Source organism: Alternaria dauci, chromosome 2 (assembly GCF_042100115.1).
Source record: "Alternaria dauci strain A2016 chromosome 2, whole genome shotgun sequence".
Taxonomy (NCBI): Eukaryota; Fungi; Ascomycota; class Dothideomycetes; order Pleosporales; family Pleosporaceae; genus Alternaria; species Alternaria dauci.
Genome location: NC_091273.1, coordinates 26,857 through 44,762, shown reverse-complemented (window position 1 = coordinate 44,762; position 17,906 = coordinate 26,857).

Below are 17,906 nucleotides of genomic sequence, written 5' to 3'. Positions count from 1 at the left end.
CGTTCCTAATTAACTTTTATAGTAGAAGTGCGAACACCCTAATACTAAACTTAGCTTTTATAATTCCCTATCTTTTCCTAGCGTCTAGTTGCTTACTAAACTCTTTCTAGTCTACTAGGCTATCCTCTTTTATAGCTAGAGACCTATCTACGCGTTAGAAGGATTAGCTAAAGAGGAACTCCTTTACTATTATTATATATCTACGACTACGCCCTCTAGTAAACACTCGTCTTTACTAGATAAGACTTTCTAATTGTTTATACTTAGTAGTTAGAGCAGCTATAATCCACCTATATCGTATCTCTAAGGTAATACCTAGAGCCTAACTTATCTTCGCTATTGTGACTAGGTTCTTAAACTAACTTATATTATTCGCTGTAAGCCTAGATTTATATAGTATTACTAATGCTGTTTATGAAAGCACTAGACGCCTATCTAACGATGTAGTAATATAGTTATTGTATTTAGCTAATCTAAAAAGGTCTAACTCGTCATACTATAGTAGCTTTAGTATATTATCTCTAAATAACTGCTTACCCTAGGAGTGCTAAGAGCGCTAAAATTAAAGAAGCGTTTTCTAATCTCGAATGCACTCTGCTGTACTTATCGCAGCTGCCTTTAATATTATATTTCCTACTACCTAAATGCCTACGCTAGGTAGGTGTTAAGTAAACTTCCTATATCGCTACTCTTTAGGAGCTATAGTAACGTCGTTAGTAGCTGCCCTAATAAGGTCCTGCGTACTTACTACTATTTATACTATAGCCTCCTTAAGTTGTTCTTTTAGCTTCTAATTAACCTATTTCGTTCTGCTCTTACTACTATTTCGCTTTCTCTTAACCCCTAGCGTCTGCTCTTCCCCCTCGTTTTACTCTTCTTCTAAATCTAGAATCTTATCTACTAGTGTATCGTATACTTAATTTATAAATTGTAGGATTATCTTCTTATTCACTCGACAATATATCTAGCGTAACGCTGCATCGGGCGATAATGCGATAAATACCTCGCTACCCTAAGTGTTAACGTTAAACGATGTATATAACGGTGCTTCTCCCTGCCTTACCTAGCTTACCTCTCTTACTATTATAACAGCGTCCTTATTACCCTACATTACTATTAGTGTTAGTCGGAGTAAAGTTATCGTTATATTATATTGATGTAGATAATAAGTAAGCTTGTTAAGCGGGAATTAGGTAGATTACTTAGAACAGGTTTATCTGCGCTAGTCTAAGGGTTCTAGTTTTAGCTATAATCTTAGGCTAAAATCCCCGCACCTTTATTCTACTTATTACTAACTATCTATTACCCCTAATTATTACTATATACGCTCCTTTTATGTCTCTTCCTAACTATATTATAGCTGATTATGCTAATAAGATTATAACGTGTGCACTACACTCGTATACTATCCTTCTAAGTAAAGTACTCTCGCATTTTAATAAAGAGTATTAGGAAGAGACTACCCTAGGGGAGCGCCGCTATATTTAAGAGGCTATTGATACTCTTATTTCTAGCAGTAACTATTACATAAAGTATATAGACTTTATTATACCTAATACACCCGTAGAGGCCTTTATTAGCCTTAAACTATATAAAGGATCTTACTAGTGCCGTCTTTGCACTAAGATTATTACTAGTACATCTACCTACTATAATATGCACAGCTATCTCCGCGAATATAGATTAAATAGTCCCTAGAATACTAGTTCTTATAGGAGAGAGGAGTAGTATAATACACGAGTGCGGATTATTACATCGCAACAACTATTTAAGTCTGTTCTACTAGAGCATCGATCCTTAGGGTTAACACGAAAGTTTCTAGTCTACCCCTATAGAGAGTCACCCTACCAAGCTGTTAATAACAAAGAACTAAACCTTAAGTACGGTGCCCCGCAATCTCTAACGCTAGTGTCTACACTTAGCGACAGAACACCTAAACAAAGTAATAAGGAGACTTATATAGCTAAGGACAGCGAAGAAGATAACGCTGTATTACGCGAATAATTAGGTCTAGCATTACGCTAGGCAGAGGAAGCGCGAGTAGAATAATTCGCCTCTTTCCTAAGGGCTCCCTCTATCTAGACCAACCCTTAGATCGCCACCTGTAGGATTATAGGCACGTTTAAGGACTTCTAGATATAGGCAGAGGCTCTAGCCTACGTCTTAGTTCCCTCCTCTAATACAGAACTAAAGCTGTTCTTCCTCTACACTACTATTAAGGGTATAGTGCGCACCTAGTAGAATATTAGTCTATAGACTTCTCGCTACGCCTGTATCTATATAATATAAGAGACATACACTAATATACCTACCTTTCCTTTTAAACCCTACTAGTCTTATAACCTACACCACGCGCTATTACTACAGAAGATCTTTATATTCTTCTACTGTATACTAGTTAAGAAATAGAGGTAACTATCTACACTAGTACTACAGATACATTAATAAAAAGCCTAGGATAAGATCGTAGAGTATCTTAACACCCTTATAGCTAACTTTCCTGTAGTAAACAAATAATATAGCGAAACGTCACTAGGCGCACTTAAAGCCCTCTACTATTAGTTCTAGATTAGCCTTATTAAGTAGACGGCCTACTAACGTAACACTAAACTTGCCCTCGCTACTCTAGTTACTTTCCTCGTACTATCGCCGTCACGTACTAGATTCTTAGAGGCGTACAACTTTACGATACATATATTAGCTATTAAGAAGATGTGTAGATTTACTACACTATAGAAACTAAGAGATAAGTTTCAGCCTCCTATTAATACTCTAGCACCGCCTAATACGTATATATAAGAGGAGACTTCTTAAGCTACTATAATATAAGAGGTTAAAAGTCTACTAGAAGAATAAGAGTCTATAGGGGAAAGTCCTCCTATAGTAGAGGATCGTAATCGTGTAATTATAAATAACTTTAGATTATAGGTTTATAATTACCTTACTATAGAATACCCTACCTCTATAAATTAGCTTATTAAACGGGGGCGCCTTCTAAGCTAATTTCGATATAGAGAAAATCTTAATGCATTTGTCTACTAGAATAGAGAAGACGTTACTATCCGCAGGCTACGTATAAATTTAACTAAATACACCTAGATAGTATTTAAAGAGTACAACGAGGCCTCTAGCATTCTATATAAGCTCGTATACGTTTCTAGTCGATTAGGTCTTCCTACTATACTATAGGACTCTCTTGTTAATAACCTAAAGAACGCTATACTAGGATACAGCGTCTTTAACCTAGGTAACCTAGAACTTTAGTACGGAAAAGATTTTATTTTCTAACAACTTATTAGAGGAGTTAACCGTAAGGCTTTTAAATCTAGCCTTGTTACTAATCTTTAAGACTTTACTTAAGTACAATAATACTGTAACCTTATATAGAAGTTCCTAGCGCATCTTCTCTATCTTATTTATCTAATAAGCGGATAACCTGCCTAAGGAACTAAGCTCCTTAGTGTATAGCTAGAGAATAGTCTTATTATAGGAATGCGAAACATCTACCTCTATAATAAGCTTATTACTATTATTCCCTATTACTATAAGGGTTATAATAGAGATAAGTCTATAAAGACTATCTATTGTTTCCTACTAAGAGAGATTAGGTCTCTTCTCGTATAGTACACCTAGCTTATACGACCCTTCTACCTTATAGTCTAGTTACAGCTTAAGTTATCCCTACAGAACTACTACTACGAGTAAGTAAAAAGTGTACTACTCTAGCTAGATAATAGTAGGAAATAATGTATAACATCTTAATTACTTAGCTAAGTTCTTTATTAAGCATTAGAGCGTTAGCTTAGTAAAGAGATTAACATTAGTATAATAAGATATCTAATTATTGCCTTTAGACGCAAGATTAGCAGTATAGATAGGTTACTACATAAGTTAACTAAGGAAGATATAGAGGATATTATTAATAAGGCTAAGGCTAAATCTTAAGAGATATAAGTAGGTTATTCTACGGAGGTTATAACTATAGTATACGCTCTTAACATCGCTAAGATGTTTATACGTAGGTTCGACTAACTAGATACCTACTTTAAGATATCTACTTAATAGTATTATGCCCTTACGTTTAGTCCTATTCTAGAGGACTTTACACCCCTACTAGAGAGTATTATACTAGTTACTCTCGTAAAGTAAGTAGAAAGAGACTTAGCGAACTACTCTAGGTTACTCTAGGCTAATTTTAGTAATAACGCGTACTTTAGAGGAGAATAGAAGGCTGTTATTACAGCTATTATAGTAGGTGAACTAATAGTTATATATATTATAGGTACAGGAGCTAGTAAAAGCCTTACCTTCCTACTACCTATATGCTTCTATAGTTATAGTTAGATAATTATTATTGTCCCTCTTATAGCGCTTAGGACTGATCTCCTAGAGCGATGTTAAGTACTTAGAATCTAAGCTACTATCTAGTAGCACAGTGCCTGTAATAAGACTGTATCTATTGTTCTTACTACACTAGAGAGTATTTTATATAAGAACTTCTCTACCTTTATCCGCTAGTAAGCTGCACTTAGTGTACTAGAGAGGATAGTTATAGATAAGTTTTACTACGTTATCCTTAAGGACGTGTCCTACTGTTATTATCTACTACAGCTCTATAATATTACGTAGTACTTTATACGTATAATACTTCTGTCTGCTACTATACCTATTAGTTATTAGGAAGACGCATTTTAACTGCTAGGACTACTAAGTAATATAATGCTATTCTAAGAGCCTACTACGCGACTGAATATTAGCTATACTATACGTTATATTAGTAGCACTAGTATCTAGAGCGTTAATAAGATAGGAGAATATATTATAAAAGAGATTAGACTTAAGAGGAAAATAATAGTATATATTAAGTTTGCTATAATAGCTTTAGAGTTAGTAATAAAGCTTACTAGTTTTGTTTACTATAGTAAGATAGTTAAGAAAGATAAGGTAGTAAATATCTAAGCTTTTAGGGCTGTAAAGTCTAGATGTATAGTAATAACTAGTACGTTAACTAAGGGGATACACTTCGACGACGTTAATACTGTTATCCGCATTAGGCTACTAGCATCGCTAATATCTTATAACTAAGAGACTAGAAGAGGAGGACGTAACAGGCGTAGGTGTGAAGCTATTCTAATCACCTCTAATAGTATTAAGAATATGTATTTTATAAAGGTAAGCGAGGCTATATAGTTAAAGATATAGGTATATGTGTAGTATAGGTCTAGTATATAATAGTACCGCCGTCGTGTTCTTAATAAATACTTTGACGGTAATGCTAAACGTACTATATGCCTGCTAGTAGAAGCCTAGTGCGATATTTGTGAAGAGCGATTATATCATCCCTTAGGAATTAGATATATTAAATAAGTTAAAGGCGGCGGACATTAAGATAGTATAGGTTCTAACTACTGCACTATTCCTATAACACCTGCTAAACGTAGCGGTCTAGTAGTGCCTATAACGCCTTACACCTCTAATACTAGTACTATAATGTCTTCTTCGCCCTACGTATTGTCGACTACAGGGCTATATACTGAGTCCTCCCCTCTAATATAGGTAAAGGCCTCTAACTATAATATAACGCCTAGTTGAGTACTAACCTTACTAAACACAGCGAACGTTATATTAGAGTCCTCTTTTAATAACTTAATATATAAGCGTAACTACAGTTAGGGTAGGTATAGGTAATCTAAATAGTTACGTACCTAGACGATATCTAATATATAAGTAGTGTAAAGCTCTAGTCTAAGCCGCGATAACTCCTAAATAAGCTCTATAACGACTTATAAATAAGTAAGATAAGAGCGAGAACTTAAGTTTAACACTTACCCTAGTCTAGATGCTGCGAAGAAAAGGGTGAACGTATTTGAGTATGAGATACTAGAAACGTATACGTTCTGGTCTTTATATTGCCTAGTGTGCTATATTACTAGGGACGACTTTAATTACCCGAAGAGCTAATGTAGAAGCCTTATTAATACTACTGTGAAAGAGTACCGTATCCGCATGAATAAAAAATGGGGATAGGGGTAGTGCTGGTGGTGCCTTCTTCTAACTAACTGCTGTCTAGAGTAGTAAATAAACGGCACTACACGAATAAATAATAAGCTATAGAGAAGGAATCTGTGTAAAGATAAATTCGTGATCTGAGATACTTGGGCCTACCTCTAGGCAAAATCCGACCTTGTTTGTAACTAGTGGATAGTAAATATACGCGAAGAAGAAGGGGATAAGTAGGACCCTGACTGGGATAATAACTTCCGTCGACATTTTCGTAGTGTGGTGAATTTTGGAGAAGACTATAAAGCTAGTTAGATTATCTTAGGTCTTAACTGCATTACACATGAGATGTTTATAGATATAGAAGAAACCTAAGTGATGCCGCTAGTTTTGATAGCTAGTGGTAGGCTACTAAATAGGTGAAGGGTAAGGTGCTGTTAATATAGTGTATTGGCTTGGGCGTATATAGAAAACCTGTCTTCTGACCCCTATAGGCGCCTTGTTCTCCCGTGCTGATACGGTTGTGGCGTGAAAGATACTGACTGCGATGTAGATAGAGAAACTAGCATTTAAGTAAGGTTTACGAGCATATTATTACGGTTTACTAAATACTACGTAGATACGACACTATAGTGACCTGGTGAGAACCTGCTCTCTAATTTTATTAATAAAGGAGAATATTACTGTATAATATAAGAGTTGGACTTACCTAAAAGAACGGACCGACTAATAGGGTATATAAAATAGTAAGGTATAGTGAATGTAGGGCACTAGAGCGGAATAGCTGTCTGGGGTTAGGCTAGGCGCTACTACACTAGGATCTAATATATAAGTACTATAGGGTATCGCCTTTAGGGTATGTAGGAAAGTTACGAAACGCGGGCGCTTAGACCTATTAACTTAACTCTTACTCTCTACATCTATTGAACTTAGTTAATAACACTAACTAATAACGCTAAATCCACCGCTAAATCTAAAGAAACAGCGACTGTAACAGTAGCTATAACGCGTAAGAGTGCGTATAATCCTTGTAAAAGCTGTTAGAAATAATTATTAATTACTTATAGGCGCTTTTATAGCGACGCACTACTAATCTAAGTAATAGAAGGTGAGTCTACTCTAAAAATAGCTAAACTAGCGACCCCGCTAATTACTAAGTTTCCTATATACCCCTATAATAGGATAATATACCTAGCTAAGTTTCCTATATACCCCTAATAGGGGTATATAGAGTAGGAAGCTATAGTTACTAACACTTCTACGCACAGAGAATACACTATTAATAATTAAAAGGCTTAACTGTAACTTAGTATACTATGTAGGACTCTAGTCTAATAGAGGATGTTAACCTATCTCCTCCTAAGACTCCTAACTAGCCCGTCTAGCCCCTAAAGCGTCCTCTGTAAGGTTTCCTACTTCACCCCTATAGGGGTATATTAAAAACTTTGCTAACTACCCCTATTATTAGAGTGTCCCCGCTATCTGATAAAGACGACGACGAAGACGCGGTTAATGTTAATGTTTACATTAAAGATCTAGAAATTAAAGAAGATATTATACCTGTTAGCGTTAAGGATAGTGTAGATAAGTATAATAATAAGTCTTCTTCCGCCTGCTGTATTACAGCAAACATTAAAGCCTAAACTCTTAATAGAGAGAAGTTCGGCCGTTAGACTATAAATGTTAGCGCCTTCTGTTCTAAGATTCTCTATATTACCCCTATATAGCTTACTAACACCGTCCTAGATAACCCTACTATCTATAAGGCCTATGAAATACTGTCTGAGCACGTCACACTTAATAAGCGCTCCTGTAGTATTAAGCGTGTCGCTAACATCCTTAGTGAGAATAGGGAAACTCTCTTCTTAACTGCGACTTTATCTAATTATATAGACTAGAGCGAGGAGTTTTACTAGGTACGATTTATAATAATCCTTTAGTTTATCTTCGCCGATCCTTACTATAGTGTGTTCGATATTACTAAAATCTAGGAGGGTGTTGTCTTAACTTATTATCTTTAGGTCCTCTTAAAGATTATTGTTATAATCTTACGCCCTAAGCGTTAGCGTAACTTAGTCTCTCGTCGTAAGGTATAGTAAAAGGTAGCTGCTATTTAAGCGCTATAGTAATTAATTAAGAACGTAACGCTTAACGCTGTACTAGAGTAAGTAGAGGCTAGCGCCTAATAGACTGTCTAGAACTTAAGGAAGAAGGGTAGTTATCTGCTAAAGAAGGCTAAAGTGTAACTACTCTTAGATAAGTTTATTAGCGAAATTAACGACCTAGATAACGCCCTGTCTCCTAATAGTGCTTCTACTACCCCTTATAAAGTTAGCGATATTACTAGCTACTCTATTAAAGAGGTTATTAAGATGTATATAGAGGATATAGATGCTTCTACCGCTAAACTAGCCCTTAAAGCCGAGTAAATTAAGCGTAAGAAGTGGGATACTAGGTCTTACGTTAATTAAGTCTAGGACCTCTAGCAGCGCCCCTAAGCGCACAAGTGCTACGCTTAAAACTTAGCTCTTCTCTATAATACTGCTCTTAAGTATATAAGACAGATTATTATAGCCCTAATAAAGAATAAGCGCAAGAAGCCTATCCTAGATATAATAAAGTTAGAGTATAAGCGTAATAAGGAGGTAGTAACGCTTATTACTAAGGCTGTAGAAGTCGACGTTAATACTATACTAGACCTAGTCGCCGCTCTCGCTACTAAGGTAGATAAGGATATTTAACGGCGCGCTAAGAGTAGGATTAAAGTAGGCTCTAAAGACGACGTTCTCTCTACTATAGTAGATATTCTAAAAGAGCCGAAAGATAACCTAACTAAGAAACTCTTTAAATAAGCGAAGAATAGTGCGGCGTATAGCCTATAGTACCTCTTCGAGGCCTATATTAAGGCCCACATCCGAAATATAAAAGATAAGGTAATTCTAGGCACTAGCTTCGCGCTGCGATAGTAGTAGGTGATAGGAACTAAGTGGGTTACAGATCTCGCTACCTATCTTATAGCGATGTAGATTAACAGCAGGATCGTTGCTAACTATATTAGTTTAGGAAAGACCTTTATTACTAGAGGAACTATCGTAAAGGTAAGATTTCCCTAAAGGGGGTTATTAAAAAACTTCCTTATGTACCCCCTATAGATATATTCCTTAGGATACCTTAGAAAGTTTCTTTAGAACCCCTATCGCACCCCCTATTATATAAAACTAACGTAACTCCTAGACGCGACTAAATTAGCTTGCTTAGTAGGACCCTAACAACGCTACCCTTATTACTAAGTAACGACTAGAGGTAATTAAGGCTAGAAAGACCCCCCCTACTATGCTTAAGAGTTAACTGTCCCTCTATATTACCTTATCTAGTCTCTATTACTAGACCGCGCTTAAGCTAAATAAGTTTAGTTAATGTTTCTAGGTCACCTATATTAGCGGCGACAAGCGCATTACTAAGAACTAATATTAAGTAGCTAATAACTTCCTAAAGCCTAATTATCCTATGTAGGATAAGGACTATAAGCTTAGTACCTAGTCTATCTACGTAGTCTTGTATTAGCTCCTCTCCTATTACTATAGGCCTTAGAATTACTAGAAGATAGCTAGGATAAACTAGCAACTCTATTGTAATAACTGCAACATCCCCCTTAGTTCTTTTAACCTAACTAAGTAGTAAGCTAATCTAGCGAATCTTCTAGAGTTCTTAGAAGATAACCCCCGCCTAATCCTTAACTCGCTAGTATATCTCTTTAGCTACGTCTTCGCTAATAAGTGCCACGACGGTCTTCGAAATCAGTCTTCCTAGTAGCGCACACTACGATAGCTACGTCTAAAGTCTTACATTCTCTTAAGCGGCTATCTAGCACCCTAAGGTATAGAAGACTTTAGGAGCTATATCTGTTTAATAGAGAAACCTAAGCTCGTCGCAGAGGAGTAACGTGCATTAGCTGTATACGAAGACGCTATCGCGTGTGGCGGCGAAGTCCCTACCTACTACCCTAGTTATAATAATCCGTACGAACTAAGCCTATAGGATCCTAAGTAAGCCCCCCCCCCCCCGCCTTCTATTGCTACTCTGCCCTATAGGGGTACTTAGGAAACCTTTCTTCGTATCCCTATATATATCTCTATATCTAGTGGCTAGGTGCCTAATGCTGTGCTAACGTCTTATAGTTTTAAGTATTATTTCGTATACAAGAACTAGCTTAAGTTTATTACTCCTACTACTAGCCCCTCCTACGAGCAGCGCATCTCCTAGGGTATAACTGCGTAGACCGCCCTCTAACAAATTATAATGCGTTAAGACTTTAGGAGCGCCCTCCCTATTAACTCTAAGAACACTATTAGTAGGTCTATACCTAGAAAGCATATCTACTCTGTAGAGCGCCTCTTCGCCCCTAATAATTAGCGGATGTACACTAACTAACTTACCCGCTAGCGCAATCAGATGTTTACCACACATATCTCGGTCTCTTTAGGGACTAACATTCCCGCTACTAACTCTCGCACGACCCGCGCTCTACAGATTATTAACTTCCTACCCTTAACGGGTTTTCTGCATTATAAAGTCCTATACAAGAAGCGTCCTGTCGATTATTTACTAGGAGACGACGATAACAACCTAGATAAGAAGTATAATCGCGATAGGGAATCTTAGTTCTATAATAAGTCCGACCTTTTTAAGGCCTATAATACTCTGCCTAGGATAAAGCCTAGTGGCTGTAGAGAGCGTATTCGCTAGCTCCTTAAGACCACGCGGTCTATAGGGTGTGACGCCCTAGGCCCTAAGCTCGACTTTACGTCTATGCCTAACGCTAATCTTACTTAACTCTTCCTTAAGCACTCACCTAAGATGTAGGCTATTATTAGTCTATATAATAACTAGTGCCTTTTAGCTAACGAGAAGCTTATATATTAGTTTAACACACCTATTATCTAGGAGCTTACCTAAACTGTTATAGAACTGCTCTGTATAGCCGTCTACAGCGTCTACTCTAGTAATAATAACAGGGAGCGAGCACGCGTCGTAGAGGATTAGAATAACCTAAAGATTTAAGCAAGGGCTATGTTTACATCAGCTGCTATCTTTAGCACTAGATATAATCTTTAGAATGACTACCGCGCAGCTTGTATAGTCAACACTCTAGATAACGATAACTAAGAATAGTAAGTTTAGGGCCGGACCTACTAAGGAGGCTAGCTCCTAGACTATTACTTTTTCTGCCTAATTATATATAGCTCTTACGCAGAGCAGCTCCTTTCGTAAGTCACGCGATTATTAATTTAGCGATATCAACAACTATAATTATTCCTCCTAGCCGCCTCCCCTTAGGGGTTCCTAGAAAACCTTTCTAGCTACCCCTAAGAGAGGGCGCTACTATCTGCCTTAACGTTCAGACCTTACTAACATCTTTATAGTAATAATCTAATCGCGTCCCTAGCTTCTGCGTTAGCTTTTATTAACTACTATACTCCTAAATCCCGCTACCTTATCCTAGAGAACACCCTAGCCGAAATCGTTAAGCGCGTAACTATGAATTTCCTTAATAGGTTTATTTGTACCCTAGCCGTCTTATCCCCCCGTAATAATGCCGATTACTATTACTACTATATCTTCTCTAAAAAGGGCTAAGAGCTAGTTCGACTAATGCACGAAGCTAAAGGTATAGATAATAACTAGTAGCTAGACCTTTTGCCTTTTACCGTCGCCCTAGCTAGCATTACTGCTACTTCCGAATCTTCCCGTATACGCCGAATCGCTAGTTTCCTAGACGCCTATAAAGACGAGATTATTAACCTAACTATAGATAAGATAATAGCTCGTAAGGAGAAGCGCACCCTAGAAGCTAGTAGTGTTAACCCGGACGATAAATATCACACTGCGAAGACGCCTAAGAAGCTAAAAGCTAATAAGGATATATCTCGGCTAGAAGACTACGCGCCTACTATTAGTAGCATTAAGTTTCCTATAGACGCTAACTTTAGTACGGACATATACGAGGGATATGTAGAAGAGGAGCTACTCCCGCCGCTGACCCTAGCCGCTATAACTATTAAAGACGAGGACGAGTTTAAGAAGGAAGTAGTAGCCGACCTCCTCGCTAAGAGTAAGAAAGAGGCCGAGGCCGCACGTATAGCTGCAGGTAGTCCTGATTTTAGCGATACCTTACCTACGTTCGCTTAGATGTTATAGGCTTTAAAGGACTACCCCCTGTAGACACCTAACGCTGCTAACTACGCTCACTTTACTAGTAGCGAGAAGCGTTAGCTTACTAATTATATTTGTAAGGGTTAGGGTAACAAAGGATTTATAGGTTTTACTACGAAGAAGTCTAAGACTAAGACTAAACCTAAACCTAGGGACAGGTCTTATAATAAGCGTACACGTAAGGGTAAGGCCGCCTCTTCTAAGTAGGCTTAAAAGACATTCTATAGGACTATTAAGAGGTAAATGTTAGCTACTAGTATACTAAGTGAGGGGAGTTTATAGTGGACACCTATGTCTATAGCAAAGCTTTTCGCGAGGCTACTAGTATAGTTAGGTTAGGCCTAAGTAATATAACGATTAGGGGGTTAATAGAAACCTTCTCTTACCCCCCTCTCCCTTACCTAGTCTTTCTTCTTATCTTACCTACCTTTATAAGTAGTGTAGCTTATAAAGCCTATACGCTTTATAACGTTAGTATAGTAAGGTATACGTCCCTTCTAGTGCTGTAGGAGTAAGTAGTAAGGGGTGGTTTAAAAACTTCTCCTAATTAAAATAAACTATTCGAAGTGAACGAAGATATATAATAGTACTAACGATATAGGGTTAGAGTTCCTTATATACTATTAATAAGGTTATAAGGATATAGCGTTTATCTCTTACGTAATAGGGGTCTCGCTAGTGCTAGTCTATCTACATAGAGTTCCCCTAATAATATAACTAACCTTCCTTCTCTCTACTCCGTACTATCTACTCTCTCCTTATATCCTTAAACCAACTATACTACTCTACTAAACACAAACTACTACTATGCCTATTAACAAGAACAAAGAGTAGGCCGTATAGGTACTTAATAACTTCGCCTATAGTATTCCCCTAGAGGTACTCTATACTATAATTAACGCTACTATCCCCTAGGACTCTTTAGAGTTTATTATCCTTAGTAATCTTTCTACGCCCGTACACAATTAGCTAGCGATTAAAATAGTTAAACTCCTATAGTTGCTCGTCACTAGCTAAGTGAAAGGCTATTTTCTTAATCGCCTTAAGCACGCTCTTTAAGAACGCCCTCTTATCCTACGTACTAGCTTCGCCTACGATTATACTCTGCTTAGGCTAACCGTCGTGCACGTAGACTATAATGCGCCTTCACTTACGCGCCTTCCGTATAACCTGCCTAAGAAGCCCGTTAGACGACTCTTCTACTAGGTGCGCACTTAGCTTAGAACCTTTATTAGTTTTCTTACGGAGATTAACTCTCTTGTAGAAGCTGCAATAACGCTAGAGTTACTGTTTCTCTACGTCTCTAAGAGCGTTCCTTCTAAAGCAGAAGACCTTAGTCTTAATTTCGTCTAGTAGTTATAGAGCGAAATAGTAGTTCATTCTATTAGCCTTAGTATCCTACCCCGCTAGGGCCTAGAGTATTAAGGAATTATAGAAAGACTCTTCCTTAAGACTACCACCCGCTTTACCGCACAGAAGGACTTATACATTAAGCTTATCTTCCTACATATACTTTATATACCTAGAAATGTAATAATTAGTCTTATAAGGGATATCCTTCTAGTAAATAAGTATAGTACTCTTAATATCGTAGTAGAGGTTAAAGTTCCTCTTAAGTCCTATCACGCCTTCTAAAATTAGTTTAAGGCTACTTAGGGCGACGATATTACGTAGTCACTTAGCACCCTATACGGCACGACTCCTCTACCTTTACCTTTAGAGGGCTAGGATAAGTAGGAGTTTAAGTAGCGCTAACCTATTAACTTTTATTTACATAAAGGGACATATACACTTTAAACACCCGCGCTATAGCTAGCACTAAACTGTAGGTAAATAGAGGTATACAGGAAACTTTTAATATAACCCCCCTAGTTTATTTATAGTGCTGCACACTAGTAGTAGCTAGTTACTAAATATATTTTATATGCTACTCCCCGTAAACTCTCCTAAGTTTTCTCTACACCCCTATTATAGTAACAAATCACCCCCTTCTAGTAAGGTGGGTATCTCTACCTTTACCTTACAGGTATAAATATATATGCTCTTCTCCTATCTCTTAATTAGGGTACGTGCTTAGGATACTAAACTTACTACCTACGAACTCTTCCGTTTCTACCCTAAGGTCTTTAGTTTCTATAATACCCCCCCTTATAATTCTACTGTTACCTTAGGCACAAAATGCTAGCTGTGTATTATAACTGTCTACTTCGTCCTTATCTAACGTCTCTAGTACGAGCGGATCTAGCGGTGGTTATTCTAACATCTACGCTATATAAAGTGCCTCTACTGCGACGGATGCATCATACACACCGTTATTATATTTTATAATTATTTCTACCTACTGCGCGAACTATATTACAGTTAAGCCTGTTTCGATATACGCATTACTTACTAGTTTTCGCGGAAACAACGTAAACACTCTAATTCTAAACTGAGCCTTTAACTAGTACTACCTCTATCCTATATCTAAGTCGCGTCCGAATTCCTTCTAGTCTTCTACGCTCGTTTCCTTTATTACTAGCTCTCCGCTTAGTCCCTAATATAATCTAGCGAATAAGTGCTCTTTTGTAATAGTTATATATCTGCGGCCTCTACCCCCCCGTGAACGTCTATCTTAGGGTTAGCTAGAAACTTTCTTACTAACCCCTACCCTAGTAACATGTTACTAGATATATAGTACTTCTTCTTTATATTGTTAAGCTAAGTTGTCTAGGTAAGAGACAGAATAATTTAGTTAGGGTTTATACTAAGTAGGTTACAATAGAATAAAAGGATTATATGTATAAATAGGTTATTATATTATCTATCTGTAAAGTGTGTAATGCCTCTTAACATGTATATAATACCTGTTATAAGGAACTAACTGTTCTTCCTCCTATATTAGGACTAGTGCGTATATCTTACTATTAGGCGTAGGATTTTAAGATAAAGCGCTCTCTAATAGGTATTATAGAGTTTCTAGTGTCGCTATTAATGCGAGCCGCGGTGCGCAGAATTCCTAGTCTAACGTATCTCTAGTAGCTTAAGCAATATTTATTACGGGATATATAATTAGGTATAGATAGAGTAGGGATATACTAGACATAGTTGCGCTCGCTGTTAATAGTCTTAATAATAATAGTGATAGTATGCTCTCCTAGGTACACGGCACTATCTATAGTGATACTTATTATGAAGAGGGCTAAGTTATAGACAATACCTAGCTTATAGAGTAAAGTGTTGCCTATATTAATAGTGATAACTATAGTCTTGGCCTCGTAGACGTGCTTAATGAGTCGCTTTAGGAAGGCCCTGCCTTAAGGCTTATACTTGGGGTTAACCTCCGTATAGATGTCGAAGTAACTCGCTATATAAGTAGTGTCGATGTTCTAGCTATTAGTACAGATAGGAGCACTAAAGTTTATACAAGAGTAGTAGTCGTTAGTAGTAAGACTGAAGTTTACCTAAAAGCGGTTGTTACGGGCATTCTTATCCTTATTAATATAATTAAACTAGGCTAGATACTAGTACTTAGCGCGCAGGACGAGGCTAATAACAGTAGCGACCCTAAGCAGAATAGTACTAAGACTACTATACGCGTAGAGCTTAACGGTAATAATAGGAGAGATAGAGGACTATTTAGTGTAAGGTTAGTAAGATGTTAGTATAATAGGGGCCTATAGGAAAGTTTGCTAGGGACCCCCTGTAGGAGTAGGGGATACGTACACGCAGTGTTAATAGAACGACCTTATAGGTAGCCTCGTTATTAGTGTAGTGAGGTAGGGGTCGGAATTAATTAGTAGCTATCTTTGATGCGAGGTAGGAGTCGCGTTGAGGTTTGTTAGTTATGATAGTACGGCTAGTAAAGGGTAGTAGAGACCGAGTGGGATATAAGAGGAAGGGAGTAACTAACGCTAGGATTATAAGATAGTTAACCCCTACTAAGGCTAGTACTAATGCGCTCGCTAAGAGATTATAGTGTACTACTATCATTTTAGCCTAGGTATCGCCTATAGGGTATATAGGAAACTAAGGGAAGGGAGGCGCTTAGACCTGTTAACTTAACTCTTACTTTCTACGTTTATCGAACTTAGTCTACAACACTAACTAACAACGCTAAATCCACCGCTAAATCTAAAGAAACAGCAACTGTAATAGCAGCTATAACGTATAAGAGTGCGTATAATCCTTATAAAAGCTATTAGAAATAATTATTAATTACTTATAGGCGCTTTTATAGCGACGCACTACTAATCTAAGCGATAGAAGGTGAGTCTACTCTAAAAAACAACTAAACTAGTAACCCCGCCTATTACTAAGTTTCCTATCTACCCCTATAGTAGGATACTATAACCCGCTATATTAGCTATAAACCCCTACCTAAGGGTATTCCCTACTCGCCTAGGATAACTTACTTACTAGTAGGAAGACGTAGGTACTAACACCTCTATATAGGGCGAAAATACTGTTAACGCTCTTACTACGACTCTCTGTAACTAAGCTAACTATATAGGACTTAGGTGCAATAGAGGGTGTTAACCTAACTCCTACTAAGTTACCTAACTAGTACAACTCGCCCGTAAGGCGTCCTAAGTAAGATCTCCTACATAACTACTATAGGGGGGTCTATTAGAAAGTTTTCTAACTACCCCCTTTATTAGACGCTCTACTACTCTAGAAGACGAAGACGATAATAATGTAGGCGTAGAGGGTCTTAATAGTAATGTTAAGGATTTAGACATAGAGGACGGCGTTATACCTATCAGCGTTAAAGAGGGTGTAGACGACTATAGGGCTAAGGATGTTTATATCCGCGTTATTACAGCTAACATAGCGACCTAGACTCTTAACGGTGAAAAACTAGCGTATTAGGTCTTTTACGTTAACCGCTTTACTACTAGAATCCTCTACATTACTCCTAGCTAGCTCTATAAGATTATACTAGATAGTAAGTCTATTAGTGAGGCGTACAATATACTATACTATAGAGGTAAACAGTATAACTAGCATAGGGTTAGAGGTAAGAGAGTAGCTATAGAGGTCTACCCCTAGGGGTAAGATAGTATCTATAGAGTACTACCCTTAGGGGCGAGATAGTAGGCGTAGAGTGCTGCCCCCAGGGGCGAGATAGTAGGCGCGGGTTGCTGCAAGTTACTGCAAGTTGCTACCCCCGGGGGCGAGATAGTAGGCGTAGAGTGCTGCCCCCAGGGGCAAGATAGTAGCCGTAGAGTGCTGCCCCCAGGGGCGAGATAGTAGCCGTAGAGTGCTACCCCCGGGGGCGAGATAGTAGCCGTAGAGTGCTGCCCCCGGGGGCGAGATAGTAGCCGTAGAGTGCTACCCCCAGGGGCGAGATAGTAGCCGTAGAGTGCTGCCCCCAGGGGCGAGATAGTAGCCGTAGAGTGCTGCCCCCGGGGGCGAGATAGTAGCCGTAGAGTGCTGCCCCCAGGGGCGAGATAGTAGCCGTAGAGTGCTGCCCCCAGGGGCGAGATAGTAGCCGTAGAGTGCTGCCCCCGGGGGCGAGATAGTAGCCGTAGAGTGCTGCCCCCGGGGGCGAGATAGTAGCCGTAGAGTGCTGCCCCCAGGGGCGAGATAGTAGGCGCGGGTTGCGGCAAGTTGCTGTAAGTTACTACCCCCGGGGGCGAGATAGTAGCCGTAGAGTGCTGCCCCCAGGGGCGAGATAGTAGGCGCGGGTTGCGGCAAGTTGCTGTAAGTTG